We start from the raw sequence: 17,697 nt of genomic DNA on the forward strand, positions 1-17,697 counted from the left end.
TTTTCGAACTCCTCCCTGGGATTTTGTCCGATCTGCATGAAACTTGGCACGTACACTCTTCAGCTGGACCTGATCTAAAGTTATCAAAAGAATTTTGCTTGGTCAAAAAATGCGCAAATAATAAACGAACACATTTGTGTAGCTAGCTATAAAAATGTACACTGTTTGATATCTTGGTCAAAATTTCTGCCAAACTATTATGCTGAGTGCTTTGAAATTTATATAGTACATATAGAATAGGACACAGTTCCTCCATACCAAAAACTGCACTGGACCTGATCTAAAGTTATCAAAAGTTAGCAAAAGAATTTTGCTCGGTCAAAAAATGTGCACATTTTAAACAAAGAATGTTGTTGTAATAAAAAAAAAGGTGCTCACCTCCTTAATGAACAAACCAGCAGAGCACTAGAGGTGGACAGATAGTGGATTTTTAAAGACCGATATATAATAACTGTTGTGAATCCTCTGCTGGGAGGAGGAGTTCACGTCACAGCAAGCTGCTTCATGCAGAGACTGATGGACGGTTTGCGCATGCGCAGTGTGTTCGATAAAACTTTCTGTGCAGTTTAGTTGAGTTTATCTTCCACCGATCGTCAGCGCTCTTCTTTATTCCTTTGTGCAACAGTGTGCGTCGGTGATGATACATCACAAACCACACACACATACAAATACTACAGTGTCCTGATCATTTGGATAGAAGATAATAAAGTCATCTAAAGGAAGAAGTTGTTGCGTCTTCTCTGACCGGAGGATTAGGCCAGTATATATACAGCCAGGATATCATCACCGAAGCTGTTCCGAAACAATAACGATAGTTTGAAGCAGGAAAAAGACGATAGCGATAAATCGGCCAATATCACTCACTCACTCAGAAATGAACAATCTTTGACTTTATTAGCAGTTTTACTGAACAGCTAAGTCAAAGTAATAAATATCCAAATAAATAAAATCTCGGAGTGAACATCAAACTCAAAGTAATAAATACCAAAATAAATATATAAATCTGGAACTGGATATAAAAGTAATAAATACCTAAATAAATAAATAAACAAATCTTGATAAATTAAGTGATCCTTCACATTCTGTGAGTGATGGCACTGTGTGCCATAAAAAATAATAATCACAAAATAACACTGGTTAAACAAGGCGTATAGTGAAGGGATTTGAACTGTGATGGTCTCATCCTCCCACAGTCAGGCTGTAACCACTAACCAGCTAGGGATGGTATGTTAGGATTTTATCTTTATCTTATCCATAGTCTTAACGGTCCTGTTCTTTATCACTACTAAAGAATGGTTTGTTTTTTAATTATCTTTTTTTTAAAGAATAAATTCAAAACAGGAATTCATTTATATTTACTACATATTGTTTCCACTGCAGCAACAGTAAAGTTTACAACAGCAAAGTCACTATATAAACTCCGCAATATCTGGAGGGGTGCACGTTTGTCTCAGCCAGCAGCTAAAGTTCACAAGAAATTGCCAAATTTAAAGATTCATGGCAAACTAAGTTGAACAGACTACACACAGACAGCTTTCATTTTAGCGTGTTCTTAACAAGCTGTTAATTGTTAGCTTAACAAGCACTGTGGTCGAGTAAAACGTGCCGGTGGAAATGTCGCTGTTTATTGTTTATGCTGAAATAGGATGCACGTTTATGCTTGTTGAACAAGTGGTGCTTATTACCTCCACCAAGGAGGTTATGTTTGTTGACTTTCAACTCGTGAAGGTTTTATTGCACTTACAATAAGACGTGTCGTCGTCTCCACCTGGGTCACTCCTCTCTCTGCTGACGCTGCACACAGCAGAGAGAGGAGTAGCCCCGCCCGCCAGTGATCAGAGAGAAGTTTGTGGCGCCGTGGAAAAAAAAACTGCAGCCATCGGCCACTATCGGAGCCAAGTTCCGCCGATACCGATCGTTTGTTAAACGTCCTATCGGCCAAAACGATTAAACGGTCGACCTCTAACAGCACCAGAACACAACATATGCTGGTCTTACTAACAAGACCAGCATATGTTGTGTTCTGGTGCTGGTCTCTGCTGTTTTTTCAGACCAGAGTGTAAGCAAGATGGAGTGACAGCGAGGACAGCCAATCACACAAGAAACAGCACAGCCAATCAAGAGCTTGTGGGCGGGTCTAAACTAGAAACGGACTTCAGCTTGACAGCAGTTTTCCGTCTAACATTGTTTTTGGACGGTAAAAAGTGCAGCGGACATGTTCCCTGTGTCCCCCAAATTACGGCCGTAGTTCCAGTAGTTTGAATGTGTATTATTCAGCCTATCAGGACTTTGTGTCCACAGAAGAATCAAAGTGTTGACTTTATTCTAACGTGTTTCCTCTACAGTCCACAGAGACTAAACTGACTCACACTCTCACAGTAACATCACAAACACCTTGTTTTAACACTCACCTGCCTCACACTTTAGTCTTCCTCCTCCGTCTTCTTCTGTCTGTTCTGCTCTCAACATGGAGTCTGACGGACTGAACACTTTCACTTTCAGCCTCTCTTCCTGTTGGTCAGTCTGGATCACATGATCACTGTTGCTCCTCGGGGTTCTGAGTTCGGAGCTTTGTGGGTCTAAAGTACCGAACCGTGAGTGAGTTGAGGAGCGGAGATAGATCTATCTATGACTAACAGCGGCATTAAAGGCGTCTCCACATGAGACTGACTGACCTCTTGTACTCGGATCTGTGTGCAGATCTACAGCTACATCTCAGTGACAACACGATATCATCAACTTTACACAAACACACACTTACAATCATGTGGAACGTTTGCCGAATTAACAAGCAGGTCCAAACAGTTAAGAATGTGTGTATACAGCATTTCACACAGTTCATACAGTTTCTCCTGACGAGGTGACGCTAGAAAATGAGCGTTTCTTTAAGGGAGTCTGGTGACTGTGAGAAGAGAATCAGGAGTAAATGGTGAAATCAGTTGAAACAGTTCAGACACAGAAGCAGAAGTTTGTTTCAGCTTCTTATTAAAATGTTCCAGTCCACCTGAAAAGTGTCATATCTCCAGTAGATGAAGCTGTTCACTCATTTTCAAGCCAGTTCATTTCCTGGAAAACGTCATAAATATGTGGAGATGAGATGAGAATGAATTATAGAGAGTGCTTGATCAGCTTTATGAAGCCTTGGATATGGAGTAAGATAGCTATCAAAAAGACGTGTGCATGATTCTAACATTCCTATTCGTAATGTTAAACATTTGTATGCCAATAAAATTGTTGTATATAAAATTCTACTGTCATATACGTGAGTGTGAGAAATTGTTTGGGTTAGGATTGTTTTTATGTGGGTTTGAATCTAAAAGCTGTGAGTGCAAAGTCTTGTGTATACAACTCTAATTTCTACGGCTTCCAAGTCTTCACTGTGAACACGAATTCAAGGTCATGGGTACGAGTAGAAAAGTGTTGAAATGACGTCACAGAGGTCACAGGGGAAAATAATGGAACCAGGATCACCTGCCCTCTGTGAGGGGGGCGGGTCGAGAGGCCAGCTGCCGGAATCTGACCGGAATCACAAGGTCCAAAAGACTGAAACCATCCGGCAACCAGTGAAGGAAAAGAAGGAAAGAAGAAGAAGAAGAAGAAGAAACAGCATTGTTTAATAATCAATAAATAGCTGAGTCAACGTGTGTTAATGTTACTCCACCTTAAATTCATCAGGGATGTTTGGAAAGTTAACGTTTGGCCTGTTCAGGTGTTATTTTAACCTGCTGGCTGTTTTCCTGCTCGTATGTCAGTTAAATGCTGTTAGTTTTCCATCAGTTTCTCCCCTTTGTAACAGGCTCGTTGTAAGCCTTTGCTTTATTGTGTCACACTTTATGTTTGTTAAAGTTTACATCAGTGTTAAAGTGCAGTTAAAGTGTATTACTGTTAATACTCCACACCTCAGCTTTCCCACATCATTCATAGGTCAAACATATAAATATATATATATATATACACACTGCACTTGCACTCTGGTTAGACTGAAATGCATTGCAATGACAATAAAGTTGAATGAATCTCATCACATGTTCATTATCAGTCTATATTAGTCTTATGTATAGCACACATCAAGCATCTGTTTCTTGTTATTAAATGTAACATGCAGTGGTCACATATACTTCTCTTCTCTCTTCAGATGCACTTTAACATATTTCAGCAGCAGCAGCAGCAGCAGCCCAGTGACACAGCATCAGGACTAAAGGCTGACTGGACATCTCTTCTAACTGACACAGTGAGATGAGAGTTAGTTCACAGAGGACCAGTTCAAATAAAAAGCACTTACACATTTCCCCAAAACAAAGATGGGAGAGTGTCAACATGACTTTTGTAACAGAGTCTTAATCAATGCTGAACAAATCAAAAGAAGCTGCTGATGCACTCAAACAGAAATGATAGCTGGCTAAACTTGCTGAAGGTTCATGAGGAGGTTGGAGGTGGTTTTGCAAAGCGGCTGACAATAGATAAGTGAGAGATGGCACTCTGAGGCTGAGAGATAATATGTTTACACAATGCCTTATTTAGATTGTATTTTTATCACTTGTTTCTTTCTGCAGTTTTTATTTGGTGTGATATGTTTGACTTGAAAGAAATAAAATATTGAATACATACATGCAGTTTCTGTGTGAGTGTATGAACACTGATTGTGAAATTGACTGCGATGCAAGACGGCGCCGGCTAAGATCTCGCCGAGGGCACCAAATTACTCAGAGCCGGCACAGATGTGCTTTATGTAAAACTGCTGGATTCAGAACTTTGGATGGTTTTTGACTTTAAAAGTCTCATACAGAATTTTTTTTTGTGAAAGATTGATCCACTACAGTAGATCTAGACACATGAAAACAAAATGGAAACGCTTCAGAATTGTTTTTGTTTGTCAGGTTTTTGCAGATGTAAAAACAAACAAACACAAAGACATGGTACAACTAGAATGTTCTACAGAACATCGTGTTGTCAGGGAATGATTGGAAGACATTTAGGCTGTGGATCCTGTCTCCTGTTGGCATTTGGCCACATCACCTCATCCACATCACAGGTAATGTCCTCCCTTGCCAAGCAACGGGGGAAGTATCTCCCTGCATGTCGTATCCAACTCTGTATGGACCTCACCTCAGTGTCGCTGCATGTCTCTTCCATGGCTTGTAGAAGAGGCATGCGGGCATGTGGCTGACGGTCATAAACTTTCCAGCGCCGTGCTGAAAAGAACTCCTCATTGGATTCAAAAATGGGCTGTATGGTGGCAAGTTGAGTGCAATAAATCTATGATGGTTGGTGAACCAGTCCCGGACCAGAGCAGCCCGATGGAAACTGACATTATCCCAGATGACAACAAACTGGGGCTGCTCTGGCCCGTCCTGGACTACTGTGTCATGAAGTGTGTCCAGAAAGAGAATAATGAGGGCTGTGTTGTAGGGAGCGAGGATGGAGTGGTGATGCAGTGTCACTGTTGCCTGCTCCTCTTCTTCGTCCTCTTCCTCGTCCTGCTGCTGCTCTTACTCTCCCTCTTCCTCTTTCTGCCTCCATGTTTCCAAAGTTGGCACAAAGGAGCTGAGCTCACATCAGGTGTATTTGTAGTGCTCTGGCTGAGACTGATTGCTCTACAATTACATGTTAAATGTTTTCATGTGTGTGAGTCTGTGTGCTTTTCCAATTTTAGTTGTGTTTTGTATTTTAAATAGACGTGTTTTCCCAATGATGGCATGAGATTTCCTTTTTGAACAATGTGTCTTATGTATAAAACAGTGTGTAGCGTTTTGCAAGAAGTGTGTTGGAGAATTTCAAACACAGTGCAAAGCAGATATTGTGTTTGCAGGGTTGGTGCTGTTGTTTAGTGCATGGTCACCAAAGTTAGAGGTTGTGATGCTTTGGGCATAGCAACCACTTTTAGTGTTTAAGCATCAGGCAGAAACTGTAACTGATTGTACAATAAAGATCGGCATTAATCATTTCTTTATTAGTCTAAAATAAACTAAATTACAAAGTTTTCAATATCATCATTTAAGGATTTTGATCAAGTATTAGTTCAGTTCAGAAAACTTTATTTATCCCATACGGGCAATTCAGTTTACAGCTCCCAGTTATATTAAGTTAGAAAAGAAAGAAAGAAAAAACAAAACAAAACGAACAAGACATACAACAATCATTCATTAGACACACAACTCTCAGTTATCAGTAAATCAGTTCAACTCATGGTTCCCAACAGCGATTTCATGTACCTGTGTAACATACAAGTAAATAAATAAATAACAAGCACAACCGTACTCATTAAAATTGGCATTCATCAACCTAATAACTGAAGGGATAAAAGAATAATAAAAGGAACATAAAATGGTTTTAGAAACACTAAAAGAATTTAGTTTCCGCATCAGGTGGATTCTTTGTTGTCCCCGTCTGACAAGTGACTCTGTGTTTTTGTCAAATTTAAGATGGGAGTCAAATATGGTTCCTAAGTATTTATAGGTTTCCACAATCTCGACTGGTTCACCATGTATCTGGCTTTTTTTAGGCTCTGCACTGTTATTTCTAAAATCAATGATCAACTCCTTTGTTTTCCTTACATTAAGATCCAAGAAGTTATCATCGCACCATTTAATAAAATCATTTAGAGCCAAGCCATGATCCAGCTGTGTATCCTGAAGAAGAGACAGCAGAGCGGTGTCATCAGAGAATTTGACCAAGTGACTGTGAAGCTCTACAGCTGTCTGTGTATGTAATAAAAAGTCATGTTGAGAGCACACAGCCTTGAGGGGAACCAGTGCTACAAGTGATGGGGGTAGACATGTGGTCATTAACAAAGACACGCTGCACTCTGTCTGTTAAAAAGTTTAACAACAACAATAAGATCTGATCTGGGAGCATAAAATAAGAGGCTAGCCGTTCAATTCAAATGTGGGGCTGCATCTTATTAAAAGCGGAAGAAAAATCAGCAAATAAAAGTCTCACATGGGATTTGGGTTTTTCAAGGTGCTTTAGTATCTAAAATGAGAAGTTTTGCATCATTAACACCTTTCCCAGCTTGATAAGCAAACTGCAGTGGATCTAATCTGCCATCAATTAAGGAGACCACATTTTCTTTTAAGATTTTTTCAAAGTTTTTCATCACAAGAGATGTCAGTGCCACTGGTCTGAAGTGGTTAAAATCTATTGGATGATTTATCTTTGGCACTGGGATAATAGTGGATGTCTTCCATAATTGGGGCAGGTACCCACTCCCTGCGCACATCTGAAAGAGTACTGTGAACACCTCACTGAGTTGGTCTGCACAGTGACGCAAAGTGCGTCCACAGATGCCATCAGGACCGGCTGCCTTCCTGATATTCACCTTTTTGAACAGAGAAGCAACTTTCCTTTCTGCGATGGCAATTCCATTTTCAGGTTTTAAAGACATCCTCAATGTAGAGATCTTGCATAAAAAATCAGACCTTTCAAAAGGAGAAAAAAAGGAATTAAAAGCATTGGGCAGGTCAGCATCATTTACACCACTAATAGTTGTGAGCTGCCTGGTTTGGCCAGAGTTCTGGTTTATGGATGCCATCTGTTTTATCCCTTGCCAGGCAGCTCTAAGGTCACCACTGCAGTACTGTTCCTCTATTTTGTCCCTGTACTGAATTTTGGCTTTCCTTATTTCGTTCCTCACTTCTCTGGAGACAGCTTTTTTCTCCAGAGGGTCACCAGTGTAAAAAATCTTTTCTTCTTATTGATTACAGCGTTGAGTTCTTTAGTCACCCAGGGTTTGTTATTTGGGTACATGACAACAGTTTTAGATGGAATTATAGAGTCTACACAGAAATTGATGTATGATGAAACAGCATCACATAGATCATTCATATCATCACAACCATCATAGAAACACTGCCAATCCGTGCACTCAAAGCATGCTTGAAGAGAGGTAATGCCGTCTTCAGACCAGCTCTTGACAGTTGTCTCCTTTCTGTCCACACGTCTGAAGCTGGGTTTATATACAGGCATCAGGTACACTCCGTTGTGATAAGAAGCTCCCAGTGAGGGCATTGGCATTGATGTGTATGCTCCTTTTACTGTACCATAGCACAGATCGATTATAGTGCTCTTCTGTGTAGTGGAGCAGGTCACATACTGTTCATGTGTTCTTAAGACCGTGTTCAGTTTGTAATGGTTCAAATCACCAAGAACAAATGTTGGTGCGTCTGGGCAGACAGCATCCAGCCTGCTCATTACGTCAGCGATCAGCTGAGCAGCGGCAGTAGCGTTGGCTCGCGGATGGATGTACACCAGTGTGTAAAACAGTTGTTGAAACTCACGCGGCAGATAAAAGGGGCGAAGAGAGATTGTCAACAATTCTGGATCAGTTGTGCACATTCTTTCTCTGACCTTCACTGTATTACAGAACCTCTCGTTGACGTAAAAACACACTCCTCCTCCTCCTCCTCGGCTTTTTCCGGTAATCTCCGGAGACCGGTCCAGGCGAATCGGAATTCCGAACCCGCTGAGTGAGAAGTCCTCATCCCGGTCCGAGTCACTGAGCCAAGATTCAGTGAAGGCGAGGAGACAGGTTTCCTTGATTTCTTTCTTGAGCTTGGCCCATACTTCAAGTTCATCTAGCTTGTTCTTGATAGACTGAACATTTGCCAACAAAACTGTAGGGAGTGGGGGTCATTTGCGCCGATCGCTCAGCCTGAGAGTCTTTATTCTCCGCCGCAGACCACCTCTTTTTCCCCTTTTCCTGGTCCTTACGATCGGCTTGCATATCTCCCTCGGGATACTGGCTGATATCTCTCCAGCTGCTGAAGTCCGCAGGGATAGCAGAAACTCCCGGCTCAGAGTAGCCCTCCCCGGTGCGCCATGTTCTGCTCCATGACAGAAAGAGACGCTAAGTAAAAGTAGTAGCGTTGCCGCGTAAAAAGAGATTAAAAGACCCGCAACTGTTCCCATCCGCATCGCTGATTCACTGACAGTTCATTCACACATAAAAAAAAAAGGTAAAAGGCCACTCAGAACATAGCAAACACGTAGCAGACACTGGGCAGACTGCTGGGTCGCACACTGTGAAGCGCCCCCTTGTCTACTCGAAAAGTACACAGTAAAAGTACTTCATGTTATTCATGTAAGTAGTCTAGGAAGTACTAAGTTCAGCAGTTTATGAATCTTTGACTACTGATGGAAACAATGTTTGTTTTCTCACGTCGTCCTTTACTTTGAAATCCGGAAGGATCCTTCGTGATCCCTTCAGTTTATTACCGGGAATAATGACTGTAAAAGTCTCGTATGTTTCATGGTTCTGACTGTGAGACTGCAGTCTGACCCACAGTCAGAGCGGGTTCAGTACCATTACCGTAAATGTTAGTAGATTCGCGCACTGGAAAAAAAGGTGCGTCTGATTTGACCAAGCTAACATGAACCACGGCTGTCTGGACCGCAGTACAGAGATGTAGGTGTATTTTTGCAGAGGTTCATCACATGTCGCGTCGCCAGGTGTGAAATAACCTGCTCGGCTGTTGTGACTCCACCTCTGTCCTCCGCTGACGTCAACCAGGACAGGTACTTGAACACACCATGAGAACCGTGGAGACTCAACCCAGCCTGCCTCACCTGAGGAGCAGGAAGCTGCGTCACTTGTGTTTTCTCTCTAGAATAAAAGCATGAAACACACCTGGAGGAGGTTATAAAGTGTTAGATGGACTCGTAGTGAGAGCTGAGCAGTGTCTCTTCATGTGTCAGTCAAATAAAGCTTCTGAGCTTTTTGTGTTTTGGCTGCGAAGCCTTTAAAGCTCCTCCATCTCCCGCTGTGTGAGGCGCTGCTGCGGGACTTTTCCTTCTGTTTTCTCTCCTAAATCCTTTAAAACACATCAGAAGCCACTTAAAAGAGTTCAACAGTGAGACGAGATGTTCCTTCAGACACACCATGTAAAAACTCTCCACTCATGTGAATATTTCCTCATGAATCATTTGGATTTCTGCAAACACACTCGGGTTGGTACAACCGCCACTGGCTCAGTCACTTCCCCAAACTTCCTGACACAGGCTGTGTCCTTTATACCACCGTTGTTTCCTGTTCATATATATTATAATCAGACTTTGATCAGAGTTATTATAATGAGAAATGTGTCAGAGAGAGATTCATCACTGCAGCTCCTCCACAGACTGACACACACAGCTCATTAAACTCATCTTGTCCGTGGACTTTTCTACAACACCAAGAAACTCTAATTCAAACAGGGTTTATAAAACACACCCAGCTGGGCCGAGGCTCAGGAAGCACCAATGAGCTTCATCCACTCAAATAACATGTGAACTGCACATGGAGGCTTTCTGCTGATATAAAGACACTCTGTAGTTTTAAAGAAGACACAAGAAGAGTTTTTCTGCCTGAACAAACTAAAGAATCAAACTCTCTTTGTGTTCATGACTGAACAAACTGAATCAACAAACTGACCTTAAAGGACCACACAGTTTATACTGCTTCACTGTGTTTACATGTGGCGGACCCTGCAACCTTTCTAGCTTCACACGGTGTTCTGGGATCTTATTTTCCTCTGAGAGCAGCTCGTTTATTCACTGATGGAGAAAATATGTATTTCTGAGTTTGTGTTATTAACTCATTAATAATCAGTGAGTTTGTGTTTCTTCTCTAAAACTACATATTGCCCCTTTAAAGTACTTTAAGTGACATTTTCACATACAAACTGGCCCAACGTATGTAGATGTGTCCCTGAAACAATGAGTCAGTTAATCACAGTCACTTTACAGACGATGAACCAGCAACTATATTAATCTTTATTCTAAAAACATTTCATGGTTTTCAGCTCCACAGATGTGAAGATTTGCTGCTTCACCTTTTAGTCACAGGACACATTTTTTCTGCTCCGAGTTCTTTTATTTTGTAGACTTTAAGAACATTTCCTGATTAAACTGACAGACTTTCACTGAGGCAACATTTTCAGTGCCGGACTTTAACTTTGAAGAGGATCCTTTTTTCTCTTACAGAGCTGTATCAGTACTTTTACTGGAGTAAAGGATCTGAATACTTCCTCCATCACTGACTCACGTGTCTTAAAAACACACCATCACCTCCAGTAAACTTGTGGATTTCTCTGGTTTGAACATTGTTGTGATGTAAGAACACAACTCAACAACATACAGAACAAAGGTCGAGTCGTTTTTACACATTTTAATGCAGAAATGTTACATATTACATCTTTAAATCAAGTTGAACTCATTTATGATTCCATTTAATTTGATAGCAAATGCAGTCAGAGAGAAATCCTTCACATCATGGTTCAGTTAAACCTCAGTGAGGCGACACAATGGAAACGGTGACATCTGCTGGCAGAAAGCAGCTCCAGAACATGAACGCTGGTGATAAGAACGGCTTCAACACTGACCTCAGAGGGAAAAAGCTCCACAGGTTGACTTCATGTGTGTGTTGATCACGTGATGTGTAAACCAGCAGGGTCGCACGTTAAACTGGAGTTCACTGATGCTGCAGGAAATATGATGATCAAACTGGTGTCACGTCTAAAACGTTCCCCTCAAGTTCAACGTCAAGCTGCACAAGTGACACACAGATACTGAGCTGTAACTTAATGTGTGAAAATAGTTGATTACAAATATATTTAAAGTATAAACATGTTGTAGTTGTAAATGTGTGTTTGGACTGGATGGATTTGTTTGTGTTGTTGTTAAATCCAGGGGGCAGTAGGGAGGGCAGTTAGTGGCCCCAACACATGGAGCTGGATGGTGGACTTGGTGACAGTGGAGCTGATCTCAGAGCAGTTCAGACTGCAGCACTGACAGTCATCTCCACTTGTTGTGATTGGTCCGTCAGTCACTGCTGGATGAAGCTCTCCTCTCCACTCCACCTCCCAGTAACACGGCCCAGTCAGAGCCTCTCCACCCACCAGCTGATGGTGCTGCTTCAACCTCTCTGGATCATCAGGACACAGCTGATCCTCTCAACACCTCCACCTTTCATCACTCCCAGCTGATGAGAGAATGAGAGAGAGCAGAAGTGATACATGAGTGTTTCCAGAGACTCCCTCCATCAGCTGTCAGTCAGTGATATAAAGACCAGCAGGACTTCAGTCCTGTTCAGACCACAAGTGGAGCGGCTGTGTAGCGTAGCCAGCTTCCTTTCAGCTTCGTGTTAACGTGTTGGAGTGAAGCTCACAGGTTTACTCTGCAGCTTTCACTCAAGTACACAGTGAAATAAACTGCAGAGAGTCCCTGAACGCATCATCGCTGCAGAAACACTTTAATGGTGATTGACAGCTGTTAAAAACCAGCGTCTCAGTCACACCTGAATATTTCATCTGCTTTGAAACATTACAAATATGTAAATATGGAGTCTGTTGTAAAACATGTGGAGCAAACAAAAGACAGATGGACAGATGAATATATGATGTTAAAGCTCCTACATGTTCATACACAGACTGACAGTCAAACACCAGCTGTGGTTACTGGACTTCAGCACAGCTTCTGCTCTGTACAAACACCACATGGTTACTAAATGTAATGATGCTTCTCTGAAATCAGAGCAGTGATTTGCAGGCTTCAGTCAGACTGATCTGTACGGTGGCCCTGAAGGTCAAAACACATCAACATCTCAGATTACAGAAAAGGTGGGACAGCGTTCTTGTTTGTAATTGGACAGAACCCGAGTCCCTGTCCACAGTTTGATGTTTTGTGAAATGTTGTTGTGATCAGCTGATCTTTAGTGTTTTAGAGAGATCACATGTGATGAATGAGGACGACTGTCTCTACACATCCTGTGATGCTGTCAGCTGTAATCCAGCTTAACTTCCTGTAGACATGAACACAACAACAACAGTCGTCTTCACATCAACTCAACACCAGATCACAACAAGCTTCTGGCTCGTCTGACTGGCTGACTGTTCTCTCTCTGTCTTTCTGTCCAATCATGAAGCCTGTCACCGTTCTCCTCTCACAGCTTCACTGAGGAAAACAGGAAATACTGGATCTTCACTTTGATACTGACTGTGTTCAGAACAATACTGCTGAAACCAGCGTGGACTGACTCCAACCCTCTACTGACCTCAGAGTCTCCAGTCTACAGTGTGGACTGTCCTTCAGATCAGACAGCAGCTTCACGTCTGAATCCTGCAGGTTGTTTCCAATCAGGTCGAGCTCTCTCAGATGGGAGGGGTTGGACTTCAGAGCTGAGGCCAGAGAATCACAGCTGATCTTTGACAAACTGCAGTAACTCAATCTGAATAAAGAATAAATGATGAAGATAAAAATCAATTTATAATCCAACCAGATGTGTTCAGGTTTAAATGTGCAGCTCAACATCACTGTGTCCTAATTAAGGTGCTCCGATTGTTATCAGACGATATTAGTTCTGAATAGTTTGATGGGTGGTCTCTAAAAGGGCCAATCAGAAGAGCCGATCAGATAAACACAGGAGACAGTTTCTCTTTAATACATGCAGCATGGAGAGAAGAGCCACAGTGTTCTCTGCAGTCTTCCACATTGTCTTGACTTGTATACAGCAGAACAGTGGTTACATACTTTATGACAGGTGTTACCCATGCCTTCCCCAAGGCAGTGACCCTCTGATGTTTGACTGGACAATAAGTGTCATCCTAGCTGCCTTCTGTTATCATCCTCATATGAACTCCTCACCTGTTCTATCCCTGACACCTCCCCACACCTCAGGTGAAGGGGAATCTCCCCTCCTCTCACATCCTGACATCTTCTCTACCATACATTGATATTTGAATCCAGAACTGTTTAATTCCCACCAGTTAGAATAGTGTGTAACTAAAGTGGCCTGTAAAGACAGACTAGTGAGTAGATGAGTCTCCGTGTTCGCTGTGAGGACGTTTAATGTCCCCGACAACCTCTGTAGTCTCATTCAGACACTTGTTAGCAACCGCTAACTGTTTTTAACACATGAAGAGCTTCAGAATTAAACTGTGGGACATTTAATGATGGATTTTATGTTGGAGAACAAAACGTGTAAATATGTTCAGCCTGGGGCGCCGATAAGGGGGGTATAAGGGGAAGGATTCTACGGGCCCATCAATGACAGGGACTCCTAATAAAATTATAATACTGACAAATATAATATGACCCCAATTTGTTAGTTTACAATAATAAATACGCATCACTTTATTCACTGATAATAACACTAAGTTTATTTTGGAAACATTTCTCAAGGCCCCCCCCCCCTTCGTAAAATGATTCAGTCCTCACTTCAAATCAACTGAACTACTGCGTGGTGTGGTGTATTCAGTCAGTGAGGAGACCGAGAGAAGGCAAAATGCCCCAGAAGTCGGGTAGCCAAAAAAGGAAAGACAAAAAGATTAGGCAGGAGAGAGAAGCAAAGGGGCGTCAGTATGTCACCCAGTTTTTCCAAAAACAAGGTGGGTTTGGTTCATGTGGTGGAAAGTTCTGGAACACATTAGTCTGTTGTTTATCTTAACCTTGTAGTTTTTAAGCTAGCTCACTTTTCTCCCCATATTAGCTCATATTTTGGAAGAAAACTCTAGATTCGTAGATTTCACCGTTCACGTTTAGCAAGCTGCCCATATTTAATCAGTTGACCACCCCTCCTATCAAAAATGATGCATGTTTGAACAGACACGTCAAGTGCAGCAGCAGCAGCCACAGCTGTCTGTGAGCCCTGTGAGCCCCCTACCCCTGAACCAGCCCCAGTACCCCCCACCTACCCCTGAACCAGCCCCAGGAACCCCACCTACCCCTGAACCAGCCCCAGTACCCCCACCTACCCCTGAACCAGCTTCGGTACCCCCACCTACCCCTGAACCAGCCTTGGTATCCCCACCTACCCCTGAACCAGCCCCGGTACCCCCACCTACCCCTGAAACAGCCCCGGTACCCCCATCTACATCTGAAAATGTGGTAAATAAAGTAAAATCTCATGTAGTTTTGTGTTAAACCGCTCAGTGAACGACTTCATCTCACTCAACATACGTCACCAACACCAACATGGCCGCCGCCTCCACACAGAAGAAGGTGTGGTCATACTGACAGCTGCAGTTATGTGAAAGGAGAGTTGGTCAGTTCTGTGAGCTGTTGATATTCAGGACGACTCTCCAAGGTTTCAGTCAGCGTTAAACCAGACGTCACTTAACGACTGTTGGCTGTGTCGTCTTTATAATCACATATTTTCACAGTCTTAGATTTTATTAGTTTTATGACAAACTGAAACTTTCTTCAGAAAATGTTTCTTTTAAACTGTCAAACATCATATGTGAGATTCATGACACAATTCAAACCAGAGCAGAAAATTATTTGTCTCATTTTTTCTGAAATAAGGTCCCAGGTGGTCGAGCAGAGGGGGCGTGGCTTCACCTCTCTATTGTGGATCATCATCATGGTGACATCATCCTGTCAACACAACATTCACCCACCTGTTCACATCAACACACATTAATAACTACAATTATACTGTGTGTGTGTGTGTGTGTGTGTGTGTGTGTGTGTGTGTGTGAGTGAGAGAGAGAGAACTGAAGGATATTTCAAACTTCTGTTCGAGATTCAAATTGAATAAACACAGAGAAAAAACACATGAACTGACCTCAGAGTCTCCAGTCGACAGTTTGGACTCTGCAGAAAATCACACAGCAGCTTCACTCCTGAATCCTGCAGGTCGTTGTAGCTCAGGTCCAGCTCTCTCAGATGGGTGTAGTTGGACTTCAGAGCTGAGGCCAGAGAATCACAGCTGATCTTTGACAAACTGCAGTTCCTCAATCTGAATAAAGAACAAATTAAGTGAGTTTAGAAGACAATGTTCCTGCTTGAAATCATTCAGTGTTTAAACTTCTGTTCAGAGCTGAACAAGTTCAGAATATGAAGCTCCAAACACCTGAACCCAACAGGCTGCAGGTCCAAAACTGTCAGATACACAAAGTGAAACAGAGCTCTCATTAATATTAATGACAACGTGCTGCTGCTTCAATAAAGACGTAGTGACTCCACCTCTTAAACTCTGCAGCTCCACCAGAGGCTCCATCTATACAAATTCATGTTGTGCAGCCAAACAGAAACCAACAGAAACTGACTGAAGATTTGATTCTACTGTTTCAGATCAAAATCATCGTGAGTTTAAATATTTCAGTCAGTATAAACGTCACATGTCATCATAAAGGTTCTGAACAAACATGTTTCTTATCGTCTGACAGAGAAGAAAACACTGGTTTCTGTTTTTATTCACAGAAGCACGAAGGAATCAAATGATTGAGAGGTTCAGAGAGAATCAACCAGTGATGAATGTTTAATGTTATAATAGATCTGTTTTAAATATGAAGCTGAACAAGACGCTCAGAGTCAATCAGCATCAAATCTATGAGGTCAGATCCCCTTCAGACCTGATGACATGAACACTAAGATTCACAAAGTTTGAATAATGTTGTGAAAGTGTGAACAAAGGTTTCAAATACATATTAAAATGTGATTTAAACATGTGAAAACAACATGTGTGAAATAATGCTGTCACATTTATAACTGACATCAGCAGTGTAATATCTTCAATGTTGTAAAGTTTGTCTTCAGAGTTTCAGACAAGCAGTGTGTTCAATCAGAGATGACATTAAATTACATCCATGTGTCTTTTGTCCAGCGTGACTTTAACATCATCATAGCTCCTTTTTCAAAGATTCAACACTTTCTATTGACAGATTTAAATGTGAGTGGGGCCACACCTTTCTGATGTCACATTAGGACGGTCTGTGTCCAACAGTGTCTGTCACTTTAAAACCAACAATCCAACATTAACACACACCTCACTGTGTGATTGGTCACCTGAGTGGAGGTGAGAAAGGAGGCGGGGTTTGAACTTCTCTCTCAGCTCTTTGTTCATTTGTTACACAACTATTTCTGTCACTGTTCATATGAACAGCTGAGTGAAACACTATGAACGTCTTCAGCAGAGACTGTCTGAACATGTGACACGTCTTCTCCATATTTAAACCATTGTTGTGTCTCCAGCAGCTCTTCACTCCACCTTTGGCTGTTTGGAACAGCTGTGAACACTTTGAGCTCCAGATGTGTTCAGACAACACGTCGTACCACTGAGCTTCTTTCTACAAATATCCCAGCCAACAGCTCTTAAAGAAAACCAGTTGAGTGGATTTGCAAACAGAAGTGAATCCAACATCCTGCTTCTGTACGCTGCAGGCACAGTGAGCATAAGAGCCATGTGAACTCTGAACCTGCCTCTGGTGCACAACTGACCACAGTTACTCTAAAGAATTATTTCACAGTTCCAGCACCGATCCATCTCATTCCTACTGGCTGAGGAAATGACCTGAAGGAAACTGCAGAGGAATTATGGGATTGATCCCAAGGAATTGTGGGAATTGTAGTTGGATGTACGGACTCTAAGCAGCCTGGGACGTAATTTTAATCACACGACAGACTTCAACCAGAAAACAGAAAAGTTCTACACCATCGATTCACCTTCAACATAAACGAGCAGCTCTGTCTCATACACATAGAAAGCTGTAATCAAAGCACAGATCTTCATCACCACTGTCATCTCCATCAACACACAGCTGACTGACTGAGAGCTTCATCCTCCATCATCTTCATCACTGATCAGACTGAGCTGTGTGTGTGTGTGTCTGTGTGTGTGTGTGTGTTTGTGTGTGTGTGAACTGAAGGAAATTTAAAACTTCTGTTCTAGATTTAAATTTAATAAACTGACTTCAGAGTCTCCAGTCGACAGTTTGGACTCTC

The 17,697-nt window shown here is 42.0% G+C and overlaps 1 long non-coding RNA gene across 1 annotated transcript; it reads right to left on the reverse strand.

Moving 5' to 3' along the window:
* Positions 1–11,138: 11,138 nt before the first annotated feature.
* Positions 11,139–13,163, reverse strand: LOC115578053 (uncharacterized). Its single transcript, XR_003983349.1, has 2 exons — positions 13,028–13,163; positions 11,139–11,956 (listed from the first exon to the last, which is right to left on the reverse strand). It is a non-coding gene; the product is annotated as an uncharacterized LOC115578053 (long non-coding RNA).
* Positions 13,164–17,697: the final 4,534 nt, after the last annotated feature.

Source organism: Sparus aurata, unplaced genomic scaffold, assembly GCF_900880675.1.
Source record: "Sparus aurata unplaced genomic scaffold, fSpaAur1.1, whole genome shotgun sequence".
In the NCBI taxonomy this organism is placed as follows: Eukaryota; Metazoa; Chordata; class Actinopteri; order Spariformes; family Sparidae; genus Sparus; species Sparus aurata.